Here is a 10,006-nt window from a genome sequence, read left to right as displayed (position 1 = left end):
TTTCATGACATCTCATTCACTCTTCTTTTTCTGGTTTTTTTTTTTTTTTTTTTTTTTTTTTTTTTTTCAGAATTTTCTCTCATCCTTTTGGAGCATTTAATTTCTTCCATTACTACTCCTGTATTTTTGTTTACCTTTCTTGCTTGATTTTGGGAATTCAATGAGAATAATTTTGGCAAGTTTCGATCCTTTCACTGCTCCTCATTTTGTCTCAGTCCATTTGGTTGTAGTCACTCCATTTGCATTTTTTTTCCAATTGCATTTGATTTGATCATATTTTTTTCCAGAGTTTTTGTTCTACTTTTCTTCTCTTTTTTCAAGATTTCTATTCCTTTCAGCCCTGATTTGCAAATAAGTACCTTATTACAAAATTTTGAACTTTGCCTAAAGGTCAGTGACTTGTGCTCCGATGATTAGCTGTCTAAATCAAAGCTGTAAGTCTTTCCAGCCTGTCTCCATTCTAACTAAATATACTGTGGCCAGGGAATTCAAATTCTGATTTTTCTTTTGAAAGATACCGATACATCATGATGCACATCCTAAACTATAGTTTTTTTAATTTTGAGCTTTTTAAATTTTAATGCCTCTTACATGGAGCTAATAGGAAAAAGACATTCTCAGATACACGTACTAATGCAGAGTTGTGTTCTGCTCACTAGACCTGAAATACTCAGTAGGTGCTGAGAAGAAAATAAATAATATATTGCAGTCTGCTAGATATTCTGATGCTTTAATCCTGAGAAACTCCTTGAAAAATAATTGCCTGCATATATAATGAAAATTCTGCCTTGTTCTCTAGATGTACCTGTAGTAGAACAAAAGATCTGCAGGGATAATTAATCTGTAGCACTGTTCCTCAAGCACCATCTGATTAACAGTATTTCCACTTACACAGTCCTTCACTGGATTGAGTAGAACAAGCTTTCAGCAGTGAAGGACAATAACAAGACTGGTGGTGAAGTAGCATAAGGAAATAAACTCTTTCCTGCTGACATATACTGATCCCTGTGAAGTTATTTCTAATCAGCTCACTTAAAGTCTGTGTTTGCACAGTACAGAAGTCAAAGCAGGGAGCACCAACTTCCTATTTAGTGTGTTTATTCATTATTAAATTATTTTTTAAACTCTATTAACAACTGCAATTATTTCAAAAGCCATTTCCTGAGTCAGTTAGGAGGTGCGAGATAACCTGAGGCAACCAAATTGGGCTCTTAGCCTAGGAGCAGAGTTCCTGATGTTTCCCAGGGTAACCAAATCACACCTGGCACACTGCTCCTCCCCTCTTCAATGGCTTCAATGGCTCAGTTCTGCCACAACTGCCTATAAAGGAGCCTAGAACAGCTACTGGCCAGAACTGGGGTTACATTATCTGGGTCTGACACACCTGAAACACATAAACCTCAATAGACACCGATGTTGTGCAGATCCTTCCAAACTATTGAATAAAAGTTGTAATAGTCCTAAGGCCTGCTGGCTGAGGGAGAAGTAGAGATATGCAAACATCTTTCTTTTACCTTGATGGATTTGAGAAGAAAAAGTAACAGCAAGAAAGCATGCAGAGTATTTTTAAACTCCTTCTCATGCATTTTTTTTTACAGAAGCGGAAGAAGGAAGGACCTGTGTCAGTTTGGGTTCCTCTCAAGTACCTTCATTTGGGTGTTGGGTAAATGCTGACTAGTACAGTGTCCTGAAAGAAAGTCATCCTTTAAAAAGCTGCATTTTTTGAAAAGAAATGTTGAAATCAGTTATTTTAAAATTAAACAGTAACTCTGTTCCAAATCCTTTTTTTCTGCAAACCCATGTTTTTCTGGGAAAATTTCAGTTTCCAAGGAATATTTCACCAATGCTAAACTTCAGGCTTGCTTTAGCTCTTTTTCTGTATAGTGCAAAAATTATCTACCTGCATCACCACTCCCTTTACAGAACAGTATTTGAAAGTTAGTGAATTCCTTAAGTGTTATGAGCCACAGAGGCATAAAGTCTTAGATTTTCATTAGCAGAAGTGCTGCATATTTTCTCTTTCCTAGTTAAAAGATACCCTGCACATATTCTAAAGGATAGATAATGTTATTTAAACTGCTCTGGATAACTGGATAAGTACACTGGAGGTTTTTATTTTCCTTCTGTGTAACATCTAATGGTTATTAGTGTGGACTGGATACTAATATTTCAAACACTAGACTGAAAGAGGAAAACTTTTACTTTACATTGTTCTAAGTATTTATGCACAGAAATTCACCTGCTTTTTCTGGTCTCTAGACTTTCCTTCAGAATTTAAAGTTTTCTCTTAAACAGCAGCTAACATTTACAGCATAATCATAAATTCATAGAATCATTGAATATCCAGAGCTGGAAGAGAATCACAAGGATCACCAAAGTCCAGCTTCTGTCCCTGCACAGGATAGCCCCAAGAATACAGATTCAGAGAAGATCCTGAATTGGAAGGGAAATTCCCTCTTGTACAAGTCCTCTCAGCCAATATTCTACCTAATCCTGGGATTTAAGATGCTTTCAACCAAAAGCATGTGGCTGTGTTTAACAGAAGGCTCTGGAAACAAATACTGATCGTGAAAAACTCCTGATCAATGCATAAACTATGAAGGTTGATAGAGAAATATTTGGAGCAGAAGCCATCAAAAAAGAGTCTGCCTTTCTTTGTTCCTTGCTGTTGTTTTAAAGGTATCAACAAAGATGGTTTTGAAATAGAAATATGAGTGAGATTCATCATTCTTCAGTTCAGACATCTAAGGTTTAAACATCCAGATAAGTTTAATCACCCACATGAGCCAAGGGGGAAGAGCCAGGTGCTTTCAGAGGGTGAGTCACTACCCAAGCTCAATCCATTTCTCTCTCAAAAAGCTGATTTATCCTTTGAGATTGTTTCTCTTGGTCGATGATAAGGGAAGCCTAGGCAAATAGTCAAGAGTTTGTCATCTGAGTTGAACATACATAAGTCAGAACTAAAAAATCCAGCCTATTTCTTTTTACAAAATTAAGAGCCATTTGTTAATTCAAAAAGTAGAGAGTGTCATGTAAAAAGTGTAATTTGTGAGTTTACCACAGCAGTACCCAGAATTTCTAGGTGCAGCTTGCACGAGGAACAAGAGTTGTGTTGGTGTGTTAGCACCAGTAAATACTGACTGATCTCCCTTTCACTTTGCAAAGACAGTAGGATGTGCAGTACATTAATAACAAAGATAGAAATGGAGAATTAACCCCTGTGAATAAAAGGAATTTGATTATCTTAACTCTTACATATTAGTCTGAAAAACAGTTAAAGAAAGTAAGTGAGAATTATTATACAATAATCATTGATCCATGTCTCTCAAGCTCAGACACAGTTATGAGATCATCCAATCTAGCTGCCACGTAGGAAAACAAAGAGAAGCCCATTCTTTTCATGTAGCTTGCTGCTGTGGTTAATCACTCTCATTTGAGCCTAATTTTCTATTTAAGAGTGCAGGGTTTTTACTCAGCATTAGTTGTTACTTTTTTTTCACTAGTAGATTAGAGTAATTTAGTACTTGTTATTTTCTCCCTGTGTGAGCAATTATAAACCATAATCAAGCTTTTTAAGTCTCTCACAGTAAGATATCACCTTCTGTCCTTTGAATTATTCTTCTGAAGGGCCCTTACCAAAACCGTTAAATTATGTACACATGCCTATAAATATTATTCAGTACACAAAGTGACCTTTCAAAGGAATATTGATTGTGGCATTTATGCAAGTTATATGCTTATATCTTTGAAGACTATCACCAAAACTTAGTGCTGCTGTTCCTACTATGTGAGGAATTTCAATGCCAGACCAGTTACATATAGGCAGAAAAAAAGAAAATGTTAGTTATCACAGGCCATAACTGTGACCTGTGTTTATCTTGCCCCTCTGGACTATGATATATCACTTCAACTTCCTAACATCAAATATGTTTAAACTGAGAGTGAACTTCAGGGAAAAATAGATGGAATAACCTAAACAGAAAGAAAAAAAAAAATATTAGCAGCTATTGCATGGCTTCCCAAGCTAGCTTAGGAAAGATATGTTCTGGAACATGATGGTTTTCCTCTTCAACTTCAGATTTTGAAATCTAAATTGTCTTTTAGTATTTAGCTTTCTTTTTAACAACCACTTCTCAGTTTCCTTTTGTGTAATATGCTTGTGTTATTTTTTACATCTTCATTTCCTCAAGCCTGTAATTAGTCTAATAAGGTAAATGCATTTCATGGTCACCACCATCAAACACATCACAAAACTTTGCCACAATCCCTTATGCATTCATCCCATAGCTTGTTCAGGAGAACTGCCTGAGGATCAGCTCTGCTGTCTTGACTTATTAATTCTGTCAGTCTTAGAGTAATCCTATTTCTGATGTAAAAAAAAAAATAGTCTTAAAATGAATAATGAAAAAACCACACACACTTTTCTTATTAGTAAGCTGTATGAGAAAATCATCACTGGAGTATTTTAAATATCTAAGGGAATTTTCTATTCAAACTATTTGAAGTTAGAGCCTCAAGTGCTGTAAAACATACTGGTATGTACTCTAATTTTGAATTTTGAAATCAGGCTTGTCCTGTCTTATTCATTGCTTATAATTGAGATTGGCTCAGTTGGTCAGAGCATGGTGCTGGTAACACCAAGGTTGTGGGGTCAGTCCCTGAAATAGCTGGACTTGATGATCCTTGTGGGTCCCTTCCAACTTTCCTTCTGTGAATCTGTAAACTTCTAAGAAGATTAAGGTCAACTTTCACATGTGGATGATTCTGATAATCAGCATTAGTCAGATGATTTCCAGGAAGCACGCAGGCAGAAGTCTATACAGTATTCTCATTTGATTTCAAACTGTAATTAACTATCCTGAAGGTCTATCGAATTTTCTAAATAGGAAATATTTATATTGTAATATAAACGTTGCAAAATGTTTTAACAAAAGCCCAGAGTCCATGAATGCAGGTTTAGCAGTCTCACTATCTGAAGCAAGAGCATCTTGATGCATGGATTTGTGAACTGGTAATTGCACTATCAGAAGAATTAACTCAAGGACAAATGTATTTTCCTTCTTTCAGTAAGAAAGACAACAAACAGCTATCTCTACACTAAGAATCTTTAACTCTTAACAGAGGAACAAAAAAAACCAAGGCAGGTATTCAAATGAATAAAAAGTGTTTCATGCTCCTGAGATGTTTAGGACATCAGGATCTTTGTGTTGATCTTCATAACCAGATCAACAGCAAGAGCACAAGTTACCAACAACTCTTTTGCCACTGAAGACAAAGAACTTGAGTTCCTGGGTTACTGCTTGAGTAAGCATTTGGAGCAGTTTACTATGTTTTGTCCAAGGGAGAAAAAAAATCAGTCTCTGGAGTCATAAAAAATCCCACAACTTCCCATTATCTTCACAAAGGGAGTGGAATTTCACTGTGGTTGAAAAGTGGTTTTTTTTATTCTAAATTTCAGTAGGAATATAAAGATAAAATTATTTATGCTATTTATGTTATTCCATGCCAAATGCTTCTAAGCATAAAGAACAGGTTTAGTATTTAGCTTTGCAAATGTAGAAACTATACTCCAAGGATTGATTTAGATTTAATTTTTTTCTTATAAGATTGTAATAAGATCAGAATCTTGTTTAGTCAGGACTTCTGGCTCAGTGGCTATCTTGAAAGAAAATTAGATTTTTTGATTACTGGATATATAGATTCCTGATAAATTTTGCCATAAACCTTTACTAAATATAAATTATTTTAATTTCCTATTTGTCAAGTGCATCTTTGACCAAAAAGTGAAAGTGTCCATTAAGCCTATTACCTAATGTCCTATTTTTAGGAGTGTTGACATCTCACACTTTTAATACCTTCCTACTGATGGAAAAAAAGACCTAAAAAAGAACTATGCAGCAAAGCGGCTTTATTTTGGCCCCTGGCTATAGCTTAAACATCTTTAAAATCCAGGTTTGCCAGAGATGTTCTCTTGACTTGCAATCATGTGGAAAGCCTGCCTGAAGACAAGGGTCAATGCACAATGAAGTATCTGAGGCTGCACAAACATTTATCTTCACAATGTCTGCTTTAATACTAAATACTTTCAATAATTTCCATTACCAAAGGGGTTTTTCTCCCCATTAAACAAATGCAGCTGTCTCAGACAAAACTGCTGAGCCTGTGAAAGTAATTCTCAGCCCCTTCACCCAATTAGTCTTTTTCATAAAGTTATAAAGTCAAAGATATTTGGATTCTCGGTGTGTATTTACCTCAGCTGCCAACAATGCTGGTGTTCTTGGACATGGGCAACCTGGAAATTCTTCTACAAGTTTGGGCTTTTAGCACACATTTGTGAACTTACTATAGAAATCCAATTATAATAGCTAAAATAGTTTTAAAAAGATTGCAAAATTCAGTGTGGGAAAATTGGAGCAGAACCACTCAAGAACAAATATGATTTTATTTGTACCAAATCATTATATATGCATTTTAAGTTGAGCTTTGCATTCTGATCTTTAAATTTTCATTTCCATTGTTACCAGAAAGATGAAGTTCCAGCATGAAATTTATGTTCTTCAACATCACTTAGAAAGATGTCTGACCTCAAAGTATGTTCTAATTCATAGTCATGGAGCAAACATCTTTTCATAGATTTATTGTACCTCATAGGTGGGGTCATCCCCAAAAGAGCAGACACAATGGGAAAGGCTGTGATACAGACTGCACAACTCATTTGAAGCAGCAGGCTCACATCATTCCTCAAAAACTTTGAAGTAAATTGATGGCACCGAGAACTGGCACCTGGGAACAGAGCATCAGAACTGTCCCACAGTATAACATCACTGAGGCAGCACAAGGCTGCAGGTGTGCTCTTGAAGTGAGTGACAAATGAGACCCAGATTTCACTCAAAACACAATCACAAGAACTTAAATTTTTACCTAGTGATGATAAAACCCAGCAAAAATGGAGCCACAGAATCAGAGAATGGTTTGGGTTGGAAGGGGCTGAAGTCCAGGCCAGAGACAGCCAGTCCTTAAACTCTCAGTGAAACAAAGCAAAGTACTTGTAACCCCCACAGCTGGATGGCCACAGGCAGCCCACTTTGACCAGACCCCAGTGGTTCCTGTTAGGCCACTCAGCAATCAGACAAGACCCCAGGAAAGCCACATTTGCTAGATAGCCTTGACAGTCACATAAGTCATACTAGCAACATATTTTAGTATTACCAATAAGCAGCCCATGACTCCAGAGGGAAAGGTGATACTTGATTCCTTGAGCAGTTCATAGCACTCCTCAAATGAGCTTGTGCTGGCAATCCTGGTGTCCAAATTACAGAAGGTAAAATTGCATTCTGCTTATCTAATTCCCCACACAGTATCTATATACAGTTTTCATACTTGGCCTGCATTTAAAATGTCAGGTGCTGTTCCACACCAGAGGCTCCTGCCTGTCAGTCTGACAGAATCATTATTATATATCTCTTGTGCTCATTCAAAGAAGTTTTTTTTCTTGATTTTGCTTTCCCTTATTTAAATAATTACTATTCCTGGCTGTAGAAAACAGTTTAGAAATGTAGTTTTAGCACAGTGAGAGATGAAGGCAGGGAAAACCTCTCCAGATGGTGAGATTAACTGACAAAATCACCTTAAATATTCAGAGGTTACACATACAGACTTTTAAGTGGTCAGTTCACTAAGTCTATTAAAAACTGCCTTACTCAAGATAATTTGATTGGTGCCACAGTTAATAGGAAATCTTATTTTTATCCACAACTTCAAAGCTATTTTTCAGTAGTCAGTATATGGAATTAGAAGTAATGAAAACCTGTTGAAGAGGCAGCATTTTCGTGTGAAACTGTCAAGTGGTATTGTTTATGTTCAAGACAGCAACAACACAGAACCAAATTATACTTCTGTTGGCAATAAATTGAGATTCAGTGAAGAAAAATACATCTGATGGAACCATAATTGATGAATGGGGCACATGTGCTCTGCAAGCAGTATTTATGAAAAAGAACAAAAGAAAATAAATTATCAGAACTTTATTTCTGTTACAAATTATCACAATCACAATTAATATAAAACAGCAAGCACTGAGGAAACATGACTGTTGGATACAAGATTTATCAAGGTGTAAAAGCCTCAACCATGACTCTACTACTAGAAAACCTGTTACTGTGTATTGGAGGAAAGATTTCTATGCATCAAACACCAAGTGAAAGAGAATAAGCAGCATAGTATAATTGACAGGGATTAAACACCTTCTTGTTATACAAGTTTTTGAAGGAAAAGGAAGTTGGAGCATTATTTCAGCCCAAGAGCCTTGTCTGGAGCAGACTTGTTTACAATTAGCTATTACAAAAAGCTTCAGCAGAAAACACCAATCTTCATTTTAACTTATCCATGTTGTTCATACATTAGACAAGCTATTTCCAGAAGCATTTAAGTCCGAGTCATGAAACTTCACACACTCTCTCATACTTGCTGCATAAGGCTAAAAAGAGTCACTAAAGAAAAGGAGGTCGTGTTATTGCTTTGTAACAGGAACTTAGATGGAAATTCTTTATTGAGCTCCAAATAAAACATTGTTGTACCACTATACAGTTAAGAGTTTCAATATACAATTATTTTTAAAAAGTGTATGCTGTTATACACTTTAAGGCTTTCATACAAGAAATGCTGAGCAGGATTTTCGTACTCGGTCTCGTCAGTGTCTGAGCATACGGGTAAGTACAGTGCTCTAAGCAGTCCATAATTGACATGGCAGAAGTTCCTGAAAAAGAGCAAAATACCCTTTATTTGTATATATCTTGAGACTAGAGATCTGAATTCTCTGAAGCCTGTCAGACTGTAAGTAGAGGAATCAGACAATTATGCATATAATAAATGTATGTAGATCTAGGCAAGCATTGCAGAAACTGCTATCATTGAAATTCAGTGGAAACTTTGTAAGATTCAATAAAGGCAAATTATTGACATGATTAATTATGACCATTAGCATTATTTTTTTTGACCAGTAACATACAATAACAGTCCAGTGTAAGAGTGCAAAACTCTACTAGAATGAAAACACACTTCTAAGTTTGTCACAATGGAAGAAAGGCTGCCTTCTACATTGGTCTAAAAAGGTCTCTACCTTTTTAAATTATTTTTCCCTCTGCTCAAAATCAAATGGGTTTAATTTAAGAGATTACTCCACATTAAAAAAAAAAAACACAAGAGAAATGCAATAGCAGAACAATGCTAGTGCATGTTATTTGAGGAAATGCTAAGGTAAGTTTTGCACTGCAAAAATATGGTTTTGAAGAATATCCAGTACCGTTTGTTTGAACTAATGTAGTTTATTGTGCACACACAGGACACGAGAATTGATACTTTTTTTTTTTTTTTTTTTTTTTTGAAGAGGCATGGAAACATTTTCTTAGGAGAAATAAGATGTAGAGCATTGGAAGAAGGAAGACTTCATTCACATGGTAATCATTCAATGGTGCACTTAGAGCCTCTGCTATCAGGGAGAATCAGGGAGACACATTTTTCCACCCCAAAGGGAACCTAAAACAATTTAAGGTTGGGACTTCAGGGCAGAGTAGCAGAGAAGTGGCACAAATCACACATGCTGATTACACATTCATCCTCCATACTGGAGGCAATAAGAAAATATGGCATTAAATAAAAGAGAGTTGGGTAAACAATACAGAACACTGAAGCCACTTCTGATCCACTTATTTATCTATTAGCCACCCTTGTTACTAGGTATTTTAGTTTCAACCCCTGAAGTTTCATTCTGTCTATTTAAAATAATACATGATGTTTGCAGATGAACACTTCTTATGTAATTCATTATATTATGTGATTTAAGATGTGACTAGAAGGAGAGATTGTGCCAATTGTTATAAATATTTTTAAAAGATATTTATATATTCAGTTTTGCCATAGCAATTCTAGTAGCTGGTATTAAATCTTTGCCATCTGAGCCCCAAAGGGGAGAAATCTTCTTCAAGCTCTCCTACTCTTCGAGTCCTTT

At 35.8% G+C, this 10,006-nt stretch overlaps 1 protein-coding gene across 1 annotated transcript in view; it reads right to left on the bottom strand.

Moving 5' to 3' along the window:
- Nucleotides 1–8,009: 8,009 nt before the first annotated feature.
- The window catches only part of KHDRBS3 (KH RNA binding domain containing, signal transduction associated 3), an 89,368-nt gene continuing 87,371 nt past the window's right edge, over nucleotides 8,010–10,006 (bottom strand). Inside the window, exon 11 of the transcript XR_008433190.1 lies at nucleotides 8,010–8,755. The gene's annotated coding sequence lies outside the window, so the exon portion shown is untranslated. The remainder of the gene's footprint in view (nucleotides 8,756–10,006) is intronic.

This window comes from Vidua chalybeata, chromosome 1, assembly GCF_026979565.1.
Source record: "Vidua chalybeata isolate OUT-0048 chromosome 1, bVidCha1 merged haplotype, whole genome shotgun sequence".
Classification (NCBI taxonomy): Eukaryota; Metazoa; Chordata; class Aves; order Passeriformes; family Viduidae; genus Vidua; species Vidua chalybeata.
Note: the sequence above shows the minus strand (reverse complement) of the source record. Positions and strands in the feature narration are given on the sequence as shown.